This window comes from Pholcus phalangioides, unplaced genomic scaffold (assembly GCF_987345545.1).
Source record: "Pholcus phalangioides strain wild (caught in Gottingen) unplaced genomic scaffold, Ppha-v1.0 ptg000008l_1, whole genome shotgun sequence".
Taxonomy (NCBI): Eukaryota; Metazoa; Arthropoda; class Arachnida; order Araneae; family Pholcidae; genus Pholcus; species Pholcus phalangioides.
The window spans coordinates 22846169-22873951 of NW_028301601.1; the positions used below are offsets into that span (position 1 = coordinate 22846169).

At 36.5% G+C, this 27783-nt stretch overlaps 1 protein-coding gene across 1 annotated transcript in view; it reads right to left on the reverse strand.

Annotated features, from left to right (window-relative positions):
• The window catches only part of LOC149084018 (arrestin domain-containing protein 2-like), a 125786-nt gene extending 99721 nt beyond the window's left edge, over positions 1 to 26065 (reverse strand). Inside the window, exon 1 of the mRNA XM_089234363.1 lies at positions 25450 to 26065. The gene's annotated coding sequence lies outside the window, so the exon portion shown is untranslated. The remainder of the gene's footprint in view (positions 1 to 25449) is intronic.
• Positions 26066 to 27783: the final 1718 nt, after the last annotated feature.

Here is a 27783-nt window from a genome sequence, read left to right on the forward strand (position 1 = left end):
CAAGTATGTGGATTGACATCAAGATATGGATAGACAAGGTATGGCATCAAGTATGTGGATTGACATCAAGATATGGATAGACAAGGTATGGCATCAAGTATGTGGATTGACATCAAGATATGGATAGACAAGGTATGTGGATAGACATTGACATCAAGATATGGAGAGACAAGGTATGTGGATAGACAAGGTATGGCATCAAGTATGTGGATTGACATCAAGATATGGATAGACAAGGTATGTGGATTGACATCAAGATATGGATAGACAAGGTATGTGGATTGACATCAAGATATGGATAGACAAGGTATGTGGATAGACATTGACATCAAGATATGTTGTGGATAGACATTGACATCAAGATATGTGGATAGGCATTGATATTAAGATATGTGGATAGGCATTGACATTTAGATATATGATAAGCATTGACATCAAGATACGTGGATAGGTATTGACATATGAATAGACATTGATATTAAGATTATGGATTGACATTGAAATATGGATGGACCTTGACATTTAGATATGGATAGATATTGACATAAAAATATGTGACGTACTCGACCGATTGTTAATTTTGAATAAAACACTGCCACAAGACCCATGGCCCTCCCACAAGAGTGGGGCTGACAGGGCTCCAGCTTGGAGGGCCCAGCCAATTCTCGTCATTTTTTTTTTGTTCTTTGACACAATAAATTCACTATAGAAGAGTCCGTAACAACACCTATTTTTTTCTTCGACTTCGCAGTTACTCAATTTCTTTTGAGTTAAATCCAAACTTCCTAATGCACCAAACATTCCAACCCTAGGGGCCCTGCTGAATTCCCATTCCACAGCAATCATTACACTTCGCTAATAGCTCGAAAAATATACATGGCAGATGGCAGCACTATAAAAAGAATTGCACGTAAACAAACTCCATGTTAGGTCTACTAAACGTACAGACACATTCCAACATGTACCATTTCGTTAGAAGTTCCGCAGGGGAATATGGACGATGTGCACGTCTGGTTCAGTAGTTGTTGTAGGACGTAGGCCATGACAAGACCAGTTGATCGTTGAATAGTGACAAGAATATATTGTTTATTTTGAGAAGGGGAGGGGGGTCGAGTAACACTTCTTGTAGATGTTTTATCTTGACAACAATTCTTCAATTCAAAAAGGATACCAAACTACATAACATGCAGGTGCTTCATCTCTGTTGAGAATAGTTTTTAAACCCGAGTTTACGTACATGTTTTTGTACAAATGCCCAATAGATCATTTTGAATAGAACTGAGATACACACATGACCTTCAGTCTATGGAATATTGTGGGGATGTTAGCCATTTCATCTTGGATTCAGTTAAATAAAATATTCTGGTCGATACAGATCAATATATTTGGGTTGTTTTTCTTACAATATCATTCGCTTGGATCGGCTCTGACTGAGTTCTTACAAATACTGCATGATTAATTGAGAGCAATTTTTTATCTCGCTCTATCCACAAAAAAGAAAAGACAAAGAAGAAAGAAAGACGAGGAAAAAGAAACCGCTCGATAAAACGGCAAACTTCCATCAATAGCAACCGAAGGCTGACTAGCGTTACCATCACAAAATAACAAAATTAGGGTATGGCTGGAACTAATTACTGCTAATTACTCGAGCAGTATGTCTCTGAGAGAGAAGTTTTTTTTGTTTTAAATCTTTTTACACACACATTGTCGTATCACTGCTCAAATAAATTTCAAATGAAAGAAAGAAAAATTCGTTTTTGTTCTCCACACACAGCAGCATTAAGTAATTGACAGAAATTTTCATTTGGAGCGACGATGATTCGTTAAATTTTTTTTTCTTCCTTTATAATTCCTCAAATGACATTTAGCTCCGCCTAATTTCTCTTTTAGAAAGTCAACGGGCCGTGAGGCAATTTATTCGTTTCCGAATGAATGATAGCGTCCCAAATGATGATTTCTGAACGCCGGAATTTTTAGTAATTTTTTCCCTGTTTTTTCTGTGTGTTTTTTTTTTATATTTATTTCAATATCGCGTTAAAAAGTGCAGAGCACTAAGTTTAATAGCTTGGATCCCAAGTAAGTCGTTCACGAGTTGGATTGTTATGTGTGTTATGCTTTTATCGAACGGTATTAATCTAGATTTTTAACGACAGATCTTATCTCTGAATCTGGAATATTTTTACATTAAAACAAAAGGTTTTATCTAATGGTATCGACAAAAACATACGTATATTAACTTTTCCTCTTGTCAAAAATGCATTGATCTTTATGTGATTATTCGGAAAATTACTTACATGAAGTGTAGCGTGGCTAGATTTCAAAAACATTTCTTTTTTTGTAGCTTGAGGAAAGCAGAATTCTACCGATTTCGTTCTGTTTTGGAGCTCAAGATAGCTAAATTCAACTAGTTTCGTTCTGCTTTGGTTTTAAAATGACTAAATCCAACCAATTTCGTTCCGCTTGAGAGTGTAAGACGGCAAAATGCAACTAATTCCGTCCTCTTTACAAGCTTCGGATGGCAAAATTCAACCAAGTTCGTTCCGCTTTGAAGCTTAAGATGGAAAGATTTGGTCCATTTCGTTCTGCTTGTCAGTGTAAGGTGGCTAAATTCAACTAATTCCACACTGTTTACGAGCGTAAGACAGCAAAACGAAACCAATGCCATTCTGTTTGTGATATCAAGATTTCAGAATTCAATTGGCTTCATTATGTTTGCGAACAAATGATAGTGAAATCAAACAAATTTCATTCTATTCATGAACTTGAGAGCAAAACTTGTCAGATTTCGTACATTAGTGACCCCCAAGATGGTATTGATGAATATCGTAGAGCGATATTCATCAATACCATCTTGGGGGTTACTAATGTACGAAATCTGATTAAATTAAATTTACAAGATTAAATTAAATTTACAAGATAAAATCCAAGCCATTATATCTGTGCTGAGATGGCAAAATGTAGTAAGTCACTTTTCCAAAATTTCACGAGGGCAACTTTGTAAGAAATATTTTTTTTTAAAAATGTGATACTGTGGTTTTTTTTGACTTATTGCAATTTTCCTCCGTCGGTTCCTCATAAACCGAAAGAGATAGGCGAGATTTTGTGACCTTTCCTCCAAAATTGTGACGAACGAGACACCAGAATGCGAACAACTCAATTTCTTGGGAAACGTGACATTTTGCCATCTGATCACAGATATTCACCTATTTTCCAGTCGAAGATGACGTGATACAGGCAGTTTTGTTCTAGGCGTCTAAGCTGAATATGACGCGATATTTTTCCCCTTTAATTAAACATGAATTGAAATAAAAAATACCAAAAATGCATAAAATGAAGTCATTACATTTAAAATTTACTGAAAAGCAACACAGATCAATGAAACCAGGTTCAGCTTTTTTCGATTTCTGTAAAAGATTCAAAAGGATCGATATTCGGTATCCTAGTCCGTATATAGGAGATGGTTTGTATTATTTTACTCTAGAAAAGTAAATTCAACCAGATCCCTTCACGAATTCCTAATCTACGTGAAAATTTGTCGTTATGTCCTACAGTAAAACTTACATTTACTTTCTCTGCACTTACGGCGTTATTATAAAGAAAACAACTTCAAGGTTAGTATCAACAACCGGTAAATCCACAAAAAATAAGTGCGTGTATATTACCATCGTCATATAAAATTTTAAGAAAGTAGAGATGTAAGGAAGAAACTTTGAGAAACTATAGATGTTCTGTTTTTGTTCTTCAATTTCCTGCTGTAATTTTACTGTACAGTCCAGCCCCGCTTAATCGGGTAACGGATAATCTGATATCCGCTTATACTGATAAAATCCTCTGGAACCGAAATTTTTCCCATTTAGAGACAATGTTAACGAAAGTTTAAGTTTAAACTTTAAATTTTTTAACCCTTAAAGTGAAAGTTTCAAAAACTTTTCCCTACTTAACCATTTGCCTGACATGCCCGCGTCATACACGGCTTCTTCCCGAAATTGACTTGTTCGTGCTAGGCACGGGCATCGTAACCTTTGCCCCCAGAGGTCGCTAACGAAAAGTAAAACTTTAACTAAATCTGCACAAACTGTATGGCTTCATGCAATAGTAATAATGATATCTCGATGCATAATTTTGTAATATAATTATATAGATACATAATCTAGTTCAGTGTTACACACACACAAAATCTATCTCAAAACTACATTATTTACATTAAATGCAAAAAAATTCAAATAAGAGATTTGAAAAAATAATAAGTTTTTTAATAAAATGTAATAAGAGTGAATCTAAATTTTAAGATATTTAAATTGAAAAATTAAGTGTTATTTTCTGTAATTATCTGTTATTCCTTGTCTTAGACATATGAATATAATGAAAAAACTGACATTTTCTGTTAGGAAAAAAATTAAGAACCCATCAGGCAAGTGGTAAATCGAATATTTGAATTCACACGACAACTGTAAATACATATCAACCGCTATGAGCATAATAATTTTATTGACTGAAGCATTTAAAAATTAACTTAAATACGTGAACAGTTGAAATTTATCAAAAATCCAGAATTGGTGCCGTGTAATGTCATAGTAATGCCATCTATCTTCAGCACATTTAACTATTTTAGTTCTTAAAGTTTAGCCCATAGAGTGCGCCCTAACTGTTCAAATATATAAAAGAAATCTCAAAAAATCTGCACAAATGCCTTAGCTTCATGCAATGTCTTAAAATTAGAAAAAAATAAGCGAAAAGAAAAAATTTCTGTTTGAGTTTTGAGCGTGATGATGTTCCTGATAATGTCTCTCATAAGCACTCGAGATGGCAAAGCACGAAGCAATTCGAAGGACAACTCACAGAACAACTATTTACACGTATTTACAAGCAGAGATTTTTTGGCGAAACAAAGAGCGACTTCTCCTAATACAAGAAATCTAAACTCTTCAAGAAATTTCAACAAACTCCTTACAGTTCCGCTGAGGCGGCACTAATATATATAAAGAAGAAACCTTCCAGAATAATCTCGACGATTCTCGCGGCATCTTTACATTTCTCTTGGCACTATAGCATCGCCAAATCATCGGAACTGTCACCAGACCTGCCAGGTTTGTCGTTAATTTGGCGAGATTTTCAGAGAAATTCGAATATGGCTATTTACAGGTGAAAGATGACATAATAAATGATAAATGATGGCTATTTATATAATTTTCGTAAAAATAATAATAATAACTCAAACTGGAATTGCCAAAGATCATGTAATTTCTCAAGCATTACAGAAAATGTGAATGAACTTGAAGTCTTGTGTGCGAAAGAACGGAAGCTCTTGATCAAAAAACGGAAGAGAAAATCTAATGCCAACGGTATCAACTGATCCCTATTGCAATGGTTGTATGCTGAAAAGCCAAAAATGCATCAATCAACCTCGCCATCCATGTTTAGGCAAAAAAAAAAAAAAAAAAACCGGAAATCACCAAAGATTTTGAAATTTCTGAAAATATAAAGCATTTAATATGATAACTATAATTTCAATTTGAAATTTCATTTCTGTTCATTTTCTCTCTCAGCATTAGACTAATTTACATTTTCAAAAAATTCATCTCGTTCTATGTACGTCACTGTATATATTCTAGCTGTTTTTGGTGCTGATAATTTGGTATGTCATTATGAACATTTTAAACTTAAAATCTGATATTTAATTCATTCTGCTCTGATATATTTCTGCTCGGAAAACATGATAATAAAAATACATTATATATTTTTTCAATATAAAATCTATACTATGGCATGAAACTGCAATTTAATTGTTCCCCACATAATCAGATTTCCCGCTTAATGGAATGTATGTATGTATGCCGTATGTATGTATGTATGTATCCGCTGTATGCCGGAATCGTTGACATCGATTAAAGCTGGGTCAACTGTATTTTATGGTAAACTTCATTTTCTAAATTAAAGTTGAATATAGTTCAAGTCAGTGGGTTTACCGTGTTTTTATCGAAACTGAAGATGATAGAAGCAACGGAATTCAATTTAGAATAGAAAAATTGCATGATGTAGGAATTTGAAACACAACAACAACAGCGCAATTCAGAAGGATTTATGACTTTCAACCCCAATCTCTGGACAAGAACTATCCCCCCCATTACATGAGATCACGCAAACTTTCTTCCACTAACTCACAAACTGGAGCTCTAATAAAACGTCTAAAACAATCGATTGAATACGAAATACGTAACTCGATGCCAGTAGCTGCTGTCTAACGGACATTCACCTCGATATTGATAGTTCTTGCACAGTACGAAGTAAAAAAAAAAAAAAACCACATCAACGTTTTCTGTAAGTCAACTTTAAACAATTCCAAAATATCCTGTATATATATACATAAACGTTAAATAATTTCTAAGTTAAACTACTCCCTTGAGAGACACGTTGTTGAAATAATATATTTCCAGTAAATATTTTATCTTTCGCTTTCAAAAGCCATACTTGAATGGATAATTTATTTCCAATGTAGTAAATGCATTATTTTAGCTAAAGGGGGGGGGGGAGGGGGTGGGGGGGATTCGTTTTGGAAAAAAGGAAGTCTGCCATAAATATCCGAAAAATGTTTTTTTTTCCCCGTCAGATAAAGGAAATCTCTGTTTCTGGTGTTTTCGGAAACATTTAAAACAATTTATTTATTAATACTATTATAATTATTGTTTTGTGTTTCTTTTATATATATTTTTATTTCTACCTTACTTGTGTTTATATATTTCTGTATTATACTTCTTTTTTTTCTTTATTGTTTCCTAATCCGACCACCTGTCGTAAGGAAAATAACCTCATCTTCCCGAAAGCTTCTCCCTACTCCCAATTTTCTGCCACCACAGTTTGAACTGGTTGTTGGAAAAGGTTATTGCCATAGCAACGCGCTTAGTTTTCCCCCCTCTTTTTTTTTCTTTTGGTCTCTCGCTCTCTTTCGAAAAAGCAACATGGCGTCCGTTTTCTTTTCTTCTTTTTCTCTCGTCTGCTGAGGAAAGAAACAGTTTTTCTCTTCTTTTTTCACTTCACATCTGTTTGGTTTCTTTTTTATTTCTTTTTTTTTTTTTTTTGTGTTTGCTTGTAACTAAAGAAAATGGCTGTTATTCTAGTTATTATGTTATACTGTACACAATATTTTTCCTTTTATTACTGTTGCCACTGGAAAAAACAGTAAAATTCTGTGAAGTGTTACTAACTAATATACAGAACATCATATTATTTATTATTATAAGAACTCTATATATTGTATATGCTCGCTTTTGACTTTAAAAAAGGGATCTATGTCGGGCATGGGTAAAACATCCGGATTGTAATGTTTAAGAAAGTTCTCTTATAGAGAGCAAACATCCTTCCCTGGGAAATATCAACACTTTCCGTACGAGAAACGATGCCTTTTTTGTACTTTGTATAAACTAGAAAGTGGATAATGTCATATTTGATGGAATATTGTTTTTGTGGTCTCAAGAGAACTGAGCCATGTGACTCGTAGGCTCTGCATCAATAACTTATCCTGAGTTGTTTGTTCAGAAAGGAACCCATCTTAATGCAGGCGCGGCTCTCGATGAAAAAGGCAGGGTGGTAAGAGAAAAGAATAATAGGGAACGTAATGGTTTCGTCCCCTATACGTAACGTACAATGATGGGCACACATGATGGCTTCCTGTTATAAATTTGGTCGGTTATTCTCAAGAAAATCAAGCAATTCGCATATTCCTGAAAAGTTTAAAATCGCTAACTTTGCAAAGAACTTTGCTTTATGGAGCATTCGTCTAAATAATTGATAATTTGATTGGTTGTGTTTATCTAGTTGTTGTATGTAGTCAAACCACGTGACCTGCTAGGATGTGATCTTGTTATGAATTGGCGATGTCAGTGGGAGTGTGGAAACTGGTAATCATTAAAGAAATTCAACTGTCTCAATGAAGAGATATATATATGCAGGCGGTCTAAGAAGACCGTGTTATGAACCTAACGTGAAGTTTGTGTCAGTGCAGTGTTTGTTATAGTGCTGCCATCTGCTATCTATTTTTTAAACTGTGAATGAAGTGTAATGACTGAGTATATTTGTGCCTGTTGCTATCTGTGGTGAAATTTTTTTGACGGGGGGGGGGGAGGGGGTCGACTCGCATTGGTACCTCGAAGTTGGGAAAGCTAAAATTTACTCTGGTATGCAGCATAAAAATAAACAATATATACAGCCGAATCTCGTATAACGAACTCAGAGTGACTGAAGAAATCACTTCGTTATAAGGGAATTTTTCGATTTTACAAATTTTAACATTCGTTTAAAAAATTTTGTTGTAGCGGACTTTGAGTGAAAAAAAATTACTTATTGACATTCTAGGTAACAAAAAGAATGAAGTTAAATTTCAAAAATAGCTCAAAGCAACTCAAATCAATTAGACATTCATTTTTTTTTTCCTTCTTGATAACATATTTGAGGCAAATATTCCGTTTTTGTTTGTAAAAGTATTGGGAACACCGAGAAAACAACAAATTCCTCTAAAGCAGTGGGCCCCCCCTCCCCCCCTTTTTGAAGCACGACCCCCTTCTGACAAGAATTCTAACAGCGACCCCTTCGCCCACTCCCCACATAAAGTGATCATATGTCCCGTTTTCTGTGATATTCTTTTGGGGGTTTTATTTTTTTTTAATGAGTGTGGTCCAATATTTCCGTTATCAATGATGAATGAAATCAAAATTTTTTTTCAACATTTGCTCACTGACCACACAATATTGGTTAAAATTCCTCTTCACAAGGTGCAGAAAAGAGCGACTCTCCAACAATTCAGAAAGATAATTCTCTGATTTAACGAGATCATTTTTGGGACGTTCTATACTCTCTTGTTGATTTCCTGAAACTTGCTTTTCTGAATTTTTTTTATACCTGATTTTTCATTTCGTAATATTGGAATCCGCAATACATTGCTCCTATGCAAATTATTTAAGGATTAGCAAAGTTTCCGTTACAACGAGATTTTCGCTGTAACAGAATTCGTTAATAGGGATTTGACAATAGTATCATACCATACATTGTTCATTTTTATGCTGAAAACCGGTTTAAAACCAACAACCAATTTAATTCGAGAGTTATTACAGACAGTCAGTCCTGTCTTTATTCAATAGGTGGCAGCAGGAGTCCTAGCTCAATGATGTGTTGGTGAAACACTAAATAGGAAGTTAGAGAAATTTTCCTCCTATTATCATTTTTTTTTAGGCGAGGGGCTCTCAAATTACTTCTTTCATTTATGCTGGTCCGCGAAATTGTTCACGTGATTTCCCCGGTGCGTAAAAAGAATAAAGCTGAAGAACATTGATTTAATCAAAACACTCAAATCATCTCGCTAATTCAGGGGAGGCGAGTCGGTGCCAACTTTCTTGGCGAATTCAATCTTTTCCTTGCCAAAAATTAAACATTTTGATGTGATTAGGCGCGAAAGCGACAATTAATATTACGCACGTGACGTCATTTTGTTGGAGGGGCAGGTCAAACGGAATTTTTTTTTTCCCCGGGTAAATTCTTTGGGAATAATTTCTACCCCCTTAAGGAAATAGGAATTTTTAACGATTACGATATGGAAATTCGGGAGAGATGAGAGTTTTTTTCGGGAGTCCAGGAGGTAAGACGAAAATTCGGCAATCGCCATTCATGAGCAAAGAAGTGAGAGAGGGTAGATGTGTTTCTCCTTAAAAATAAACGGGTTGATGCGGAAAAGCATTCATCGGACTTTTCTATCACATTGCTTCAAAAACAGAATTTCATTTTTTTATTCTCAGGTTTTGAACATACATTATACTATGAGTAGGGTTACCAGGTTCGGAAACTGAGGAAGGAGGACGCTTGCGCACGCACTCTCTCTCCATGGAGTCACTTCCCCCAATTTTTACAAAAGGTGTGGCGTTACTATAATGACAAAAAAGACTTAAAAAAAACTTTATATAGAACACTATTTTCTATATTTCTGGCGATGGAAGAAGTAACACTCCCCTCCCTCAAGGGCGTCTTAACGGCATCAGAAGCCCCACGGGTAAAGTGGTTTATCTGGGACCCCCAACTTGGCCAGAAATACCTGCTAAACAATTTATATAATGACCGTGAAAAATTTCACCAGATCTCTCATTTTCATTCTGCACTTGAGGCCTCCGGGCTCGTGCGGGCCCATGGATTGAGACCAGGACCGGACATAGGCAGGTGCGAAGGGTGCGGCTGCACCGGGCCGCTAAATTTTTAGGGCAGAAAAAGGGAATAAAAATGTTTTGATTACATTTTGACCTCAACCTCTTAGCAAAGCAATAGCTTAAAATTCAGTCCAAGATAGATTGATAACTGCTCACGCCCAGAGCTGTTGTGCCAGGCAACTTCCTCTCTTCACCACCTAGAAGGCTAGTCCAAGAAGAGAACCACTAAGGTTGAGGGCTTGTGCAGATAATCGGTCTTCTAATCCTGAGAGCCCCAAATCTTCAAGTGTCTGGGGGCGCACTTGCAATTTTTTTCACTGGGAAGCGGACACTTTTGTCCATATTTATTAGCCAAATGACATTTTTTATGACTACAAAGGAGTTTTACAGTAGTTCTCGGACACCAGAATACCCATGGGCACGCTGGAGTATTGGAAAACCCCTGTTCAGAGGGGCCGCAATTTTTTTTTTTTGCACCGGGCCGCAAAATACTTAAGCCCGTCCCTGATTGAGACGGCAGTGGTCTGGAGGTGTATGAACATGTTGCAGAAGAAAAACACTCACACGCGAACACTCATGTTAATGAAGAGATCTATTGTGTTCCAGAGTAAAAAAAAAACAATCAAGACAAACAAACACAAGTATAATTGATTGTGGGCTTTACAAATTTTGCCGCTTTTCGCCCATTCTACTAATTTTCATGGTCACTTTCATTCCACAAATTTTCCGCCCCTCCGAACTTGCCGCCCTGAGCTACGACCGGCTAAAATCCTCCCCCCCCAATCAGTAAATAGGCCACTGGACGATTCGGGCACAACATGATTACGACAAAGGCAATTAAATACCTCCTTGTCATGTGTTACGTAACTTTTGATTTGATTCCGATTTATTGAAGCTCTTACCGATGACCGACTTTGTTAGTCATTTTCCCTACTCACCGAGGTATTATAACAGGATTACACTTACTTTCAAATTATCACGTAATACTTCAAGGTCTCGGAGACTCTATTCACATTATACAATGCTTTTAGTAGAGTACGTCATCTACGGGTGACTGAAATGAACTCTGAGCTATTGGATTTATATAATATGTAATTTTTGTTTTGGTTTCTTTTTAAGTATCAATCATCGATAGATGATTGCTCTGCCATCATAAAATATTCGAAGTGGATTTATGCAAATCAGGCCGTCAGTAAATTTGATCAGAAGGTGCACAACATCCGGTTGGCACATCCGAAGTTGCCATTTACAGTCAAAAAATATTGCCAAAGGAAAGTATAATTGCTAGTTACAGCCGAAAAAAATGTCATATGCAAGTGAAGTTGCCATTCGCAGCCAAAAAAAAAATGTCATATGCAAGTGAAGTTGCCATTCGCAGCCAAAAAAAAAATGTCATATGCAAGTGAAGTTGCCATTCGCAGCCAAAAAAAATTTTCAAAGACAAGTGAAGTTGCAAATTACAGCCAAAAAAACTACTGTCAAAGGCAAGTGAAGTTGACAGTTACAGCCGAAAAATTGCCAGAGGCAAGTAAAGTTGCCAACTATCGCTAAAATTGCTGAAAAATCGCCAGCCGTGGAAAATGATGGGTATTACAAGTAAAAAAAATTTGTATGTCTCTGACAAATATGTGAGATGAACAGTAATTATGATAATTAGGGCTCATAATTATTATAATATAATTTATAAGTCATGAAAATTATCCTTAATTTCATACTAAGCCTCGTTGGAAATAAAGGCAAAACGGGACATTTTATATAAAAACAATTGGGACGGCTTATATTACGGGAATAGCCCGTAAAATACGGATTATACAATCGCCCTATATATACAAGTCTCTGACCCACGAGCGGCAGAAACACCGCTTATCTGACCCGCGGACCAAAAACGTTGTGCACCCCCTAAATTGCATAGATACACGTGTACATTTTCTGCTTTCAATATCGGTAGCCTGATTTGCATAATCTGCTTTTTATGATGAAGGGAGTTTATAACGTTCGGGGGGGGGGGGGGTCGCGTCTCAAACTAGGGTCGCAGGGGGAATCTGAAATTGGTCGTACAAATCCACATACAATTCATTAAGAAATACATTTGTTGTGCAACGCAACCGGTTTCAGGGACGTCTTAACGATTTCAGTGGTCTGGGATGGGACCAAGAGGATTTTAGGGGCGGGGGGTGGGCTCTTTTGAACCGTGATTTTATATAGTTTTCGGAGAAGGGTGTTGCCGGGCATTTTCAAAAAGACAGAACATTATTATTACAGAAAGCACGGGATATGCGAACACCTTTTTTAAAAAATTGAGCACAACTCCGGTTTATCGCCATAGGCAATTTACTACAAACGACTGAGTTGTGCTGAAAGTGTTAGTGTACGTACCTTAACAGTCTGAGTGCGTATATAGCGTTGTGTGTGAATTTTTTTAGTGGCTCCATCTATATTTCAAATTCTGAATGAAGTTTGATGATTTGTACTGTATCGAGCCTTTTTAACAGGCAGATCGGCTCGCATTCACATCTCGGATTTGGGAACCTCAGAAAATCGAAAACCAACTTCCAGTAGGGTTTGAATCCGGGTCTTCGTAACACGAGTCCGTCGCTCTTACCGCTCGACCACCACAGCGGCAAATATAAGAACCACAAACAACAATTAAGATTCAGAATTAATGAGCATTTGAAATTGGACGTTGCGGCCACGTTGGCCCTTGTGATGTCAATGAGTGGTTTCGGAAAATTTCGGGAACCAAACATTTTGTTATTTACGAACGATTAACAAGCATTTTTTTTAAGTTGAAATGAATCGCAAAGTTAATCTCGTTGGTGATTTTGGATCGCGGCTAAAATCCCCCCGGTTTTAAATTAATCAATACTTTTTCCAGTCCCATCTATCGTTAACTTTTGAAACTAATTTATTTACAAATCAGAAAAATATCCGATCTCCCCGATCGCATTCAACAATTTTTTTTAAGTCAGGAAATTTGCAATTGAACGAATTTCGCATTGAAGGCGAAACGCGAATTTCGATCGCTATGATCACTATCGTACGTATTTTTATTCTCTGTGTATTATGAAATAACAGCTCATACTACAACGAACTAAAGCATAATTTCCCAAACTTTTTTTGTCCCATCTCTCGCCCCCTTCAGAAATTTTTTTCTTCCAACGCAATCCAACCCATAGGATACTATGTTATACCCGTAGCTTCTACCGCCCCCCTGGAACATTCCATCGCCCCCCAGGGAGCTAGAAAATTTAAAAAAATTCGTAGAAAACTATTAAAGAGAAGGGTTACGCACCTAACCAGGTGTTTAACGCTGACGAAACTACACTATTTTGGAAGAAAATGCCGCAAGGAAGTTAAGCAACAGGAAGAAAGCGAGCTCCTGGTTTTAAGGCAAGTAGAGATAGACTTACTATGTTGTTTTGCGCAAATGCGTATGAGTACATGATAGAGCCCACCATCATTTTCAAATCTGCGAATTCGCGAGCGTTGAAGGGAAGGATAAGCCAAAGCTCCCAGTATTTTGGACGAACAATAAAAAGGCTTGGACTATGAAAACACTTTTCCTGGATTAGTTTAAACGGTTTTTCGTTTCGGAAGCCAGGAGGTACCTTGTTAGTGAATACATGCTATTCAAAGTTCTTTTGATATTGGGTTGACCGAGGAGGAGTTAATGCAGCTAACTGTTACTGAAACTGAAGCAGTACCAGATAAAGAAGATGGAGATAAAGAAGTAGAAGACAAGTTCACCACAAGTAACATAGCGAAAGGGATTCGCAAGCTGAAATCAGCAATAGATTATTTTCATAACATAAATCCCTGTATTTTACGTTCTTCACATGTAGAAAAATTAGTAGAGGAAGCCTTGCCAACATACTTCGACATACTTAATGATATGAAGAAACACAGCAAACAGAAAAATGACAACATTCTTTCAGAAAACATTGCCAACAATCGCTGCATCCTCTTTTGCATTCCCTTCTACCTCTGCGTCACCCTGCTCTTTCTCATGATATTCAATAAACGGGATATACAATAAAAAACCTATGGTTTCTGTTATTCGCGGATTTCCGTATTCGCGGTCACTCCCGGAACGTAACCCCCGCGAATACGGGGGGGGGCCGACTGTATGTCCCGTTAGATCCCCCTCCCCCCCAATTCGCGAGAGGAAGAATTAGGCCTGTTACAAGGACTAGCCGGGCTTTCTCTTAAATTCGAGGATGTGCGCCTCGTGTTTAAAGCGAGATTGCTAACGTACTTGGATTCCTTCAAGGATTAAGAGAGGTGATTGGCCAAATGCTAGAATATTTTCAGGATTATCTAGCAAATGATCACGACGAAACCAAAGAAGACCACTTGGTCGGATACGCCGCGATAGTCTTCATGAGGTTGACCAAATGCAAGCATCAACTGGGCCAAAAATTTTCAAAAATTTTTTTCTCCGCCTCGGAGCCAGCTTCGGCTGTGTCCTCCCCACGAAAACCCAAGGGCCATTTGTAAAACGCCATAGAAATTGATCCCCCCCCCCCCAAAAAGGGCCAGAAAAGAAAGAGGAAGATAAAATCACAACAGGAGACCGTTCGTTGTCAGTCAGTCACGGCGCCTTGAAGCAGGCGTCAAGTGAACCTAAGGTGTCTCCATAATAGTTAGTTAACTTATCTAACCCATGGCGTATTGCACTACTGCTCGTTGAATCGGCAGAGCGATGAGTGAGAGGGTCTTGACAAGTTATTGTTACTCGTTGGAACCTCGGTACCTCCAGGCAGGGTTTTCATTTACGAAATGCACACACGCATAATATACAGTATTTATATTTTCTATTGTATTACTACATATATATATAATATTACTATACAGGGTGCATAGCAAAAAACAGAAGGTATGGCTTTTTACTGGCGAACCATTGATCTTAAAGGTATACTTCCAATTAGAAAGTTGTTCCCTTGTCTCTCATGATGCCAAGAGAGAGGCTGAGATATTCGAATTCGAAAAACGGTGAAAATTTGGGGAAAAAACAGCGTTAAATGCAGGTAAAATGATTTTTCCGCGTTTAACGCTGTTCTTCCCAAATGTGATCTTTCGGAGCGCGTACCGCATCATTTGTACTTTGGGCATGACGTTGGACTTGATTTTTGTTTACACTACACAAACACACACTCATGCTTTACACGTACATGTACAAACTTGTCTTTCTTCTTTTCAGAAACGTCGTCAGACAGCGTCGTTTGGCTTTGAAACGGCGAAATAAATTAACGTCTGTTCTGTTGAAGTAGTCGCAGAAGCACGAAAAAGTTTTAAACTTTACATTCTGCGCTTCAGGCAGGAATCACTTTTAATCAGTGGTTGTTTATAAGCAACCACACAACACACAGCTGATGAATGTCTCTACTAATTAGAGCGTGGTTGCTATACCTTTTGGAATGTGCGGGCCACTCAAGTGAATAAATAATTCTGAAATAATTTCAGAATTTTCGAGAGAAATAATTTCAAAATAATTTAAAAAGATGGAGAAAGATATTGAAAAAATTTTTTTGGAAAAATAATTGGAAAAAATCTTTTTGGAAAAATAATTGGAAAAAAACTTTTTGGAAAAATAATTGGAAAAAACTTTTTGGAAAAATAATTGGAAAAAACTTTTTGGAAAAATAATTGAAAAAATCTTTTTGGAAAAAGATATTGAAAAAATCTTTTTGGAAAAATAATTGAAAAAATCTTTTTGGAAAAATAATTGAAAAACTCTTTTTGGAAAAAGATATTGAAAAAATCTTTTTGGAAAAATAATTGGAAAAAGATATTGAAAAAATCTTTTTGGAAAAATAATTGGAAAAAGATATTGAAAAAATCTTTTTGGAAAAATAATTGGAAAAATCTTTTTGGAAAAATAATTGAAAAAATCTTTTTGGAAAAATAATTGAAAAAAACTTTTTGGAAAAATAATTGGAAAAATCTTTTTGGAAAAATAATTGAAAAAATCTTTTTGGAAAAATAATTGAAAAACTCTTTTTGGAAAAAGATATTGAAAAAATCTTTTTGGAAAAATAATTGGAAAAATCTTTTTGGAAAAATAATTGAAAAAATCTTTTTGGAAAAATAATTGAAAAAAACTTTTTGGAAAAATAATTGGAAAAATTTTTTTGGAAAAATAATTGGAAACATCTTTTTGGAAAAATAATGGAAAAATCTTTTTGGGAAAATAATTGGGAAAATCTTTTTGCAAAAATAATTGAAAAATTTTTTTGGAAAAATAATTGAAAAAATCTTTTTGGAAAAATAATTGGAAAAATCTTTTTGGAAAAATATATTGAAAAAATCTTTTTGGAAAAATAATTGAAAAAATCTTTTTGGAAAAATAATTGGAAAAAACTTTTTGGAAAAATAATTGAAAAAAACTTTTTGGAAAAATAATTGGAAAAATAATTGAAAAAATCTTTTTGGAAAAATTATTGGAAAAATCTTTTTGGAAAAATAATTGGAAAAATCTTTTTGGAAAAATAATTGGAAAAATCTTTTTGGAAAAATTATTGGAAAAATTATTGGAAAAATCTTTTTGGAAAAATAATTGGAAAAATCTTTTTGCAAAAATAATTGAAAAATTTTTTTGGAAAAATAATTGAAAAAATCTTTTTGGAAAAATATATTGAAAAAATCTTTTTGGAAAAATAATTGAAAAAATCTTTTTGGAAAAATAATTGGAAAAAACTTTTTGGAAAAATAATTGAAAAAAACTTTTTGGAAAAATAATTGAAAAAATCTTTTTGGAAAAATAATTGGAAAAATCTTTTTGGAAAAAGATATTGAAAAAAATCTTTTTGGAAGAAGATATTGAAAAAAATCTTTTTGGAAAAATAATTGGAAAAATCTTTTTGGAAAAAAAATTGAAAAAATCTTTTTGGAAAAATAATTGGAAAAATCTTTTTGGAAAAAGATATTTAAAAAAATCTTTTTGGAGAAATAATTGAAAAAATAGTCATTTGGAGAAATAATTGAAAAAATAGTCATTTGGAGAAATAATTGAAAAAATAGTCATTTGGAGAAATAATTGAAAAAATAGTCATTTGGAGAAATAATTGAAAAAATAGTCATTTGGAGAAATAATTGAAAAAATAGTCATTTGGAGAAATATATTTAAAAATAACTATATCAGAATCATTTGAAACTATTTCAGAATTTATAAAAGAGCCTGTAATCAAAAATAATTTCAGATATTTTTAAAAGAAAGATTTTTAGAACAAATTAAAAGTCTTCAATTATTTGGGGGCCCCTTGTGTTTACTCGGGGCCGTGATTAGCCAATCCGTTAAGACGCCACTAGCTTATATACAACTATAAATACCTCAGTATAACTTGAATTGGTGTCCCGCGGGCTTCATGGGAAGTTCGAATTCGGGTCGCAATATATGAAAGGTTGAAGACCCCCCCCCCCCACCCATCCGCCTTCCTGTTCCAAGGGGCCCACGATGTGTTTGACAACGAAACAGAAATTACAGTGAAAATACATCAAACGGTCATGGCATAGAATGCCCAGAGAGGCATTGTCTAAAAATAAAAATAGAATAAATAAAGCAAATCTAATCAAACTCTCGACTAATATGAATTTAATCAAATTTCCAAAACATAAATAAATAAAACGAATCTAATCAATCTTCCAAGAAAGACAAATACATATTAAGAAAATAAATCTAATCAAACTTTAAGAAAAAAAAATCTTTTGCGCTTTGTATATCTTATATATAAATGTGAAAGTATGTATGTATGTATGTATGTATGTATGTATGCTCTTTATACAAATCTACAGTTTTAGACCGATCATCGCCAGATTTTGCATATATACCAAACAGGACCGGGATTGAGCCGTAGGCTACTTTAAAAGTTCGTCAGAGCTGGGCAAATGCCCGAAATGGGCGAAAAACTGTCGGGCAACAATGGTTTTGGGGGCCTCAACAATCACTTTCGGAACGTTTACTTTGGTTACCGTGGTTCCCAACAATGCGTTTCAGACGTGTATATGTCTTTACAATGGTTTGTCACATCTTTAACACTGCCATCATTACAGTTTATTCCTTTATAATGGTTTGGCTCTTTTCCAATACTCCCAGTAATTAAAAAAAAACCCGGAAAGCGCCAGATATTTTTGCTTGCATGTATACAGGGTGTTCTGCAAGTGCTAATGTGGCCTTTATCTCATCAACCACCCATCGTTGAGGTATAGTTTCAATTTAAAAAGTGATTAAAAGGAGTTTGAATAATATTCGCTGCAGAAGCTGGACATATGGCGTCAGAACAACAACTAGGCGATAAAACTGGTAATAAAAATGTTCAACGCCAGCTGATGAACTCAATGCTTGCCTCAAATCATCAGCACTCTACTTCACCAAACACCAACTCTGGCCATATCGCTACATTGCAATTTACTGCCATTAGTGAGATGGGTTTGAAGTGAAGGTGCTGTCTATCGGTGGTCGCCTCGAGTTCATTAGGACATCAACACTCTGGCACGAAGCTAAAAAATTATCATTATCCACCAACATGCGAGTTCAACTGCAAAATGACTCGGCACTGCTATCATTTTCACATCAGTTGATCAAACTTGGCAATGGAAGAATTCCCGTGGACTCACGCGCACTGGACTGATTACGTTCCCAAATGGATTTTACCAGTTTTTAAACTCAGTTCAAGAACTTGGAGACAAAGTCTTCCCAAACATTCAACAAAATCACCGAAACCATGAGTGGCTTTCTGAGAGCGATTCTGGCACCGAAAAATGACATTGTGAACAAGATCAACGAAAAAATCCTAAAAATTATTCCAGGAGACTCCAAATCTTACAAATCGGTTGACACTGTCACAGACACAGCGCAGACAGTTCTATATCTTGCAGAATTTCTGAACTCTTTGGATATTCCGGGTGTGCCACCTCACAACTTGACCCTCAAAGTCGGAGTACCTATAATGCTTTCAAGAAATTTGGAGACACCGAGACTCTGCAATGGCACCAGACTCTGCGTGATAAAATTGCACAATTACATCCTTGAAGCAACGATTCTAACTGTATGTGCCAAAGGAGAAGACGTCTTCATTCCACGCATCCCAATTATCACTGAAGAAATGCCATTCACTTTCAAGCGATTAGTTCCCGATCCTTTTAGCTTTTGCCATGGCAATCAACAAAGCGCGAGGCCAGTCGTTAGCAGTGGCAGGTATGAACCTACTTGAGCCCTGTATTTCTCACGGACAGCTTTTCGTCGCCTGTTCGCGTGTTGGAAATCCCAAAAATTTGTACATGTACACACCAGATGGAAAAACCAAAGATATTGTGTATCCACAAGCGATTGCCTGAAGTTTTTAATTAAAATATTTAAAAATGAAAGTAAATTTTTTTTACTTAATGCAGAAATATTTTGATTAAGAAATTGTTAACAATGATATGTATAACTGTATAAATGATTGTATAACAATGTTATGTTGTAATACATAAGCTATATGTATGTAAATTTTTTACAGGGCGGGCAACGTCGCCGGGTATCAGCTAGTCTTATATATAAATGTGAAAGTATGTATGTATGTATGTATGTATGTATGTATGTATGCTCTTTATACAAATCTACAGTTTTAGACCGATCATCGCCAGATTTTGCATATATACCAAACAGGACCGGGATTGAGCCGTAGGCTACTTTAAAAGTTCGTCAGAGCTGGGCAAATGCCCGAAATGGGCGAAAAACTGTCGGGCAACAATGGTTTTGGGGGCCTCAACAATCACTTTCGGAACGTTTACTTTGGTTACCGTGGTTCCCAACAATGCGTTTCAGACGTGTATATGTCTTTACAATGGTTTGTCACATCTTTAACACTGCCATCATTACAGTTTATTCCTACGGGGCGGGCAACGTCGCCGGGTATCAGCTAGTCTTATATATAAATGTGAAAGTATGTATGTATGTATGTATGCTCTTTATACAAATCTACAGTTTTAGACCGATCATCGCCAGATTTTGCATATATACCAAACAGGACCGGGATTGAGCCGTAGGCTACTTTAAAAGTTCGTCAGAGCTGGGCAAATGCCCGAAATGGGCAAAAAAACTGTCGGGCAACAATAGTTTTGGGGCCTCAACAATTACTTTCGGAACGTTAACTTTGGTTACCGTAGTTCCCAACAATGCGTTTCAGACGTGTATATGTCTTTACAATGGTTTGTCACATCTTTAACACTGCCATCATTACAGTTTATTCCTACGGGGCGGGCAACGTCGCCGGGTATCAGCTAGTCTTATATATAAATGTGAAAGTATGTATGTATGTATGTATGCTCTTTATACAAATCTACAGTTTTAGACCGATCGTCGCCAGATTTTGCATATATACCAAACAGGTCCGGGATTGAACCGTAGGCTACTTTAAAAGTTCGTCAGAGCTGGGCAAATGCCCGAAATGGGCAAAAAAACTGTCGGGCAACAATAGTTTTGGGGCCTCAACAATTACTTTCGGAACGTTAACTTTGGTTACCGTAGTTCCCAACAATGCGTTTCAGACGTGTATATGTCTTTACAATGGTTTGTCACATCTTTAACACTGCCATCATTACAGTTTATTCCTACGGGGCGGGCAACGTCGCCGGGTATCAGCTAGTCTTATATATAAATGTGAAAGTATGTATGTATGTATGTATGCTCTTTATACAAATCTACAGTTTTAGACCGATCATCGCCAGATTTTGCATATATACCAAACAGGACCGGGATTGAGCCGTAGGCTACTTTAAAAGTTCGTCAGAGCTGGGCAAATGCCCGAAATGGGCAAAAAAACTGTCGGGCAACAATAGTTTTGGGGCCTCAACAATTACTTTCGGAACGTTAACTTTGGTTACCGTAGTTCCCAACAATGCGTTTCAGACGTGTATATGTCTTTACAATGGTTTGTCACATCTTTAACACTGCCATCATTACAGTTTATTCCTACGGGGCGGGCAACGTCGCCGGGTATCAGCTAGTCTTATATATAAATGTGAAAGTATGTATGTATGTATGTATGCTCTTTATACAAATCTACAGTTTTAGACCGATCGTCGCCAGATTTTGCATATATACCAAACAGGTCCGGGATTGAACCGTAGGCTACTTTAAAAGTTCGTCAGAGCTGGGCAAATGCCCGAAATGGGCAAAAAAACTGTCGGGCAACAATAGTTTTGGGGCCTCAACAATTACTTTCGGAACGTTAACTTTGGTTACCGTAGTTCCCAACAATGCGTTTCAGACGTGTATATGTCTTTACAATGGTTTGTCACATCTTTAACACTGCCATCATTACAGTTTATTCCTACGGGGCGGGCAACGTCGCCGGGTATCAGCTAGTCTTATATATAAATGTGAAAGTATGTATGTATGTATGTATGCTCTTTATACAAATCTACAGTTTTAGACCGATCATCGCCAGATTTTGCATATATACCAAACAGGACCGGGATTGAGCCGTAGGCTACTTTAAAAGTTCGTCAGAGCTGGGCAAATGCCCGAAATGGGCGAAAAACTGTCGGGCAACAATGGTTTTGGGGGCCTCAACAATCACTTTCGGAACGTTTACTTTGGTTACCGTGGTTCCCAACAATGCGTTTCAGACGTGTATATGTCTTTACAATGGTTTGTCACATCTTTAACACTGCCATCATTACAGTTTATTCCTACGGGGCGGGCAACGTCGCCGGGTATCAGCTAGTCTTATATATAAATGTGAAAGTATGTATGTATGTATGTATGCTCTTTATACAAATCTACAGTTTTAGACCGATCGTCGCCAGATTTTGCATATATACCAAACAGGTCCGGGATTGAACCGTAGGCTACTTTAAAAGTTCGTCAGAGCTGGGCAAATGCCCGAAATGGGCAAAAAAACTGTCGGGCAACAATAGTTTTGGGGCCTCAACAATTACTTTCGGAACGTTAACTTTGGTTACCGTAGTTTCCAACAATGCGTTTCAGACGTGTATGTATATGCCTTTACAATGGTTTGTCACACCTTTAATTCTGTTATTATAACAGTTTATTCTTTTATAACGGTTTGTCACTTTTCCAATCCTCCCAGTAATTGAAGAAAACCCGGGAAGCGCGGGGTATTTCTGCTAGCCTATATACAGGGAGTCCTGTAAGTGATAATGCAGCCTTTATCTCATCAACCGCCCATCGTAGAGGTATAGTTTCAATTTAAAAAATGCGTAAAAGGCGTTTGAATAATATTCGCTGCACAAGCTGGACGCATGCCGTCACTAACAACAGAGAACAACAACTACGACGACAAAACTGAGAATAAAAATGTTCAACGCCAGCTGATGAACTCAATGCTCTGGCACGAAGTTAAAAAATTATCATTATCTACCAACATGCGAGTTCAACTGCAAAATGACTCGGCACTACTATCATTTTCACATCAGTCGATCAAACTTGGCAATAGAAGAATTCCCGTAGACCGAAGCGCTGGACTTATTAACAACTGGCAAAATCCATTTGGGAAAATAAACTCAGTTCAAGAACTTGCAAAGTCTTCCCAAACATTCAACAAAATCACCCAAACCATGAGTGGCTTTGTGAGATAGCGATTCTGGCACCGAAAAATGACAGTGTGAACAAGATCAACAGAAAAATCCTAAAAATTATTCCGGGAGACTCCACATCTTACAAATCGGTTGACACTGTCACAGACACAGCGCAGACAGTTCTGTATCCTGCAGAATTTCTGAACTCTTTGGATATTCCGGGAGTGCCACCACACAATATGACCCTCAAAGTCGGAGCACCTATAATGTTTTAAGAAATTTGGAAACACTGAGACTCTGTAATTGCACCAGACTCTACGTGAAGAAATTGCACAATTACATCATTGAAGCAACGATTCTAACTGGATGTGCCAAAGGAGAAGAAGTCTTCATTCCACGTATCCCAATTACCAATGAAGAAATATCATTCACTTTCAAGCGATTACAGTTCCCGATTCGTTTAACTTTTGCCATGACAATCAACAAAGCGCAAGGCCAGTCGTTAGCAGTGGCAGGTATCAACCTGCTTGAGCCCTGTTTTTCCCACGGACAGCTTTTTGTCGCCTGTTCGCGTGTTGGTAATTCCAGAAATATTTGCACATCTACAAACCACATAGAAAAACAAAATATATTGTGTATCCACAAGCGATTGCCTGAAGTTTTCAATTAAAATATTAAAAAATAAAAGTAATTTTTTCTTACTTGATGCAGAAATTTTTTTGATTAAGAAATAATTAATAACCTATACGTATATAAATTTTTTACGGGGCGGGCAACGTCGCCGGGTATCAGCTAGTTCCTTATAACGCTCAATAGTAACGGTCCAAGGGGAAAAAAAAAACCAAATAAATAAAACAAATCTAATCAAACGTCAACGGAAAAAACTCCAGTTACAACAATAAGATCTCTGTACAACGTTTAACTATAGACTAAAGATATATATATTATAACTCAATGCGTTCTCAACGGTCACGGTGCAAGAAAAATTAATACATATAATCAAACCTCCCCATGAGGGGAAGAATAAAAAAAAGAGGAAACTGATCTAATCAAACTTGTGAATGTGCCACAGGTGGGGTCGCACCACGCCCCGCGTTTTGGGAGGCTCGACGCTTACACACTCACAGTAATAATAACTCCTTTCATGAATTCTCGAATTCTGAATTTTTTCATATACAAAGAAATAATTCTAGAATTATATATTTTCATCTGAAAAAAGAAATAATTCTAGAATTATATATTTTCATCTGAAAAAAGAAATAATTCTGGAATTTCATCGATTTTCATCATTTTCTGAAATTATTCTCTTCATTTATTCTGAATTTTCATCAACATTTCTAGAATTATTTATTGTGCTGAAATTATTTCTTGCACTTATTCTGATTTTTAATGGACACTGAAATTATTTCTTGCACTAATTCAGCATTTTCGTGGACGCTGGGATTACTTCTTGCATTCATTCTGGATTTAGATGTTTTTTCATTCTCTGAATTTTCGATTCCCCTAAAATATTCTTCTCCTTGTATAAAATTCGGGGCTAAGGGGACCGACCCCACCCCCGAAATTATCAAGACAACTCTGGTTTCCCACTATTACTTTCGTACCGGACCCCGCGTCTGGTGAGGGGGCGGCCCTGTCTATACAAATATACAATTTCGGACTGATCTCCACCAAAATTTTCCATGTATGCCGACCCAACTCGAACGACTGGCTACTACTAAAAGTTCACCAGAGCCAATGAAACTTCCAAAAGAGAATAAATTAATTAATTAAACATAACTTCTAAGAAAAACTTCAGTTATTCCAAGATGAAGAGGAATTCTCCAGTTATCCAAGAGAATGGCGGAGGGAGACATGGCCCCCATAATAGTGGGGCTGACAGGGCACCCGGGACGATTTTCATCATTTCGTGTTTTTTCAGCTACAAATAAACTATAGAGAGCCCTCGTGAAAGATAGCATAGAGCAGGAATCTCCAACCGTGGTGATCGCCCCCAGAGAGCTCGATGCTCACGTCCGAATTTGGTGCTCGCGAGCACTCTTGAGATTAACTTTCTACCTAAACACCTTGTGTAAGTTACGTTAAAGGACTGAAATGATCGTGATTCCATTCATTCGTAACTCAAATTTGCTGTAAAGGTGCTCTTCTTTCGGTGATGGGTAAAGGCAGTGCTCGCGTCTAGAAAAAGGTTGAAGATCTCAAGAAGAAAGGAGATGTCCAAAGGACCCAGCCTAGGGGCCTGCTCCAGGATCTAGGGGCCTCTTTCAAGCTCGGTGCTCTGCGTAACGTTCAACGGTCACGGTCCAAATAAATAAATTAAATAAATGTAAAATTGAACTTCAAAGATAAAATTAAATCTGATGGAAACCTTCAAAAAATATATAAATTAAATAAATCTAATCAAAATTAAAAAAAAAACATGAAATTAAATTTAACTCCAAGGAAATTTGAAAACATATAAAAAATCGATATGAAACATCTAAATTTTTTCACTCCTAAAAAAAAATTTATTTCATTTTTATATTTTTTTGAAATTAAAAAATTTTATTAATTTTATTTTTCCTTCAAAATATTATACCATATATTATGTATTGAAAGGGTATTATACTCCAACCTATTCGACAGAAATTCAATTCATATTGAAATCATTATTATCGTAATTATGTACATATAAATAAGTGACGGTGTTTTTTACGCCACTGACACATTACAACGATAACCATAACAAACACACAGTACTGACCTGCTGTACTTTTTTTTTTTTAAGAAAAGGCGTGTTTCCAAACTGTACACGGAAGGCGCCGGAGATCACGACGACCTGGTTATCATGGCAACGGTGGGGATCACCGCCATCCCCTCTTCTTCGCCGCTCTTTTTTATTTATTTATTATTATATTTCTTCTTATATGTATATCAGTCGGAAGGAGGAGGGGGGGGGCTTCAGAAGTACTGCGTGTGAAAGGTATTCCCACGCACGCACACACACCCCCGACACTAAAATGTATGTATAACGAAAAAAAACAAAAAAATTCACAATACGTAGAATAACACCAAACACACCACACACTCACACCAGCACACAATAACAAAATTCAGCGGCACGCGAGGGTTTTCATGGGAAAATCCACACTCGCGGAGAATCACCACCGATTTTCCACATTTTTTATAAAAAAATTATTCAAATAATATTTTTTTTTTCTGTTAATTATAATACTTAATTATATTAATCCGGTTTGATAATTTTTTGTTTCTGGGGGGGGGGGGGGCGAGTAATTTTTGTGTGTTTCCAACTGAGGAAGAGTTGTGATGTTAATCCATTGGATGATGGGAACCCGGGATGTGGGTGAGATGTTGCAGTTTATAACGGAATTGATCATATAACCGGGAGAAGATTTTTTTTCCCCTCCCTTTCTCTGTGGCGCTGCTTTCCCCCGACAGGTGGCGCTTTGCTGGTCGGGGGGAAGGTTCGGGGGAAAGGGTGTGTGCTTCCGTGAGGTGGCGCTGCTGCTCGGGCGTGTTGATTTGTTTTTGTTTTTTTTTCCTGATTGATTGATGAAAACGCCCACGAGTATCTTTTGGAAAATCGAATTTTAAAAATTGTATTGTTTTTGTTATTAAAATAAATAAATTATTATCTGTATGTGATCAGAGTCTCCTTTACATCCCGGAGTGAGTGTCAGAATTGTCGGGATTTTTAGGAGCCTCTCCCTCTACATTAATTTTTTTTTTTTGAAATTAGGTTTTGAAATTTGAATTTGAAAAAAAAAAATACATGTTGATTTCCGGTTTAAAGTCATGTCGCGTGTGTGTGTGATGTCTATACGATGTCGAAAAAGTAATCAATAAAAATGTCTCCTTAGTGCGTCAGAAGCATTACCTGCTATATATGTGTTACGGTAAATGTGATAAATTCGGTTATCATACATAATAACATCTATTATGCAATCGTCTCGGTATCTTCGATAAATTTATCACTTTTACCGGCAACTATGCATGATACCCAAGCGTCGTTGGTAAATTTGATAAATACTGAAAAATTATCACTTTTACTGGCGATTATGCATAACAACCACAAGTGGCGTTGATAAATTTGATAAATACTTGAAATTTATCACCTTTATTTGTGATTATGACAAAATGAGCGTAATATGAGTGAATTATGCAAATGCTGTGAATAATTCCAAATGAGTCTAGTATATGTGATGAATATAGTCGGACCCCCCCCCCCCCTCTGGAATAATGATAAAAAATTTTACGATCGTACCTCGACGTAACAATGACAGTTTTTACTGTCGTACCCCGATGCAATACATATATGAATTTTTATGTGCATCATATAGTACGATTTATCATGTTTACCAACGACGCGATGCTCGGGTACTATGCATAATCACGGGTAAAAGTGATAAATTTCGGGAAATTTATCAAACTTGCCGAAATGCTTTGTAAGTATGCCGGTTATTACGTATAATAACCGCATTAATCACATTTACCGTACCATTGGTATATAGATCAAGGGTTCTCAATCTTTTTCAACCGCGACTCAAAATCCAACTATAAAATCAAGTTCACGATCCATCGGCCATTTTTCTATTGAAAAATTCTTATTAAAGTTTTCCGTTCAAAGAAATGTTCAGTTTCAGAAGTAAGTGAAACCGGTCCACGGCGTTTTAGAAAGTGGGCCAGCGAGGACCCGCTGGGACCCGAATCAAACAACGTGTGGCTCTAAATTACAGAAAAAAATCGATCTCTTATTCTGAAGTTGTTTCCTTCATAAATTCTGGAATTTTTTCTCTCACTAATTTCCGATTGCAGTCGAATCCCGTTTTAACGAATACCGTTATAGCGAAATTCTCGTTTTAACGTACACTTTTCCAATCCTCCAAATAAGTTTACATAGGAACAATGCTAGGTAACCTGGAATTCCTTTATAACGAAATTTCATTATAACGAAGTGATTCCTCCGGTTTCATGGCATTCGTTAAAACGGGATTCGACTGTATTTTTCATTGATAACCCATTTATGCCCATTGAGTCGTTTCGACCCACACGTTTTGAAACGAGCTCGAGTCCAACG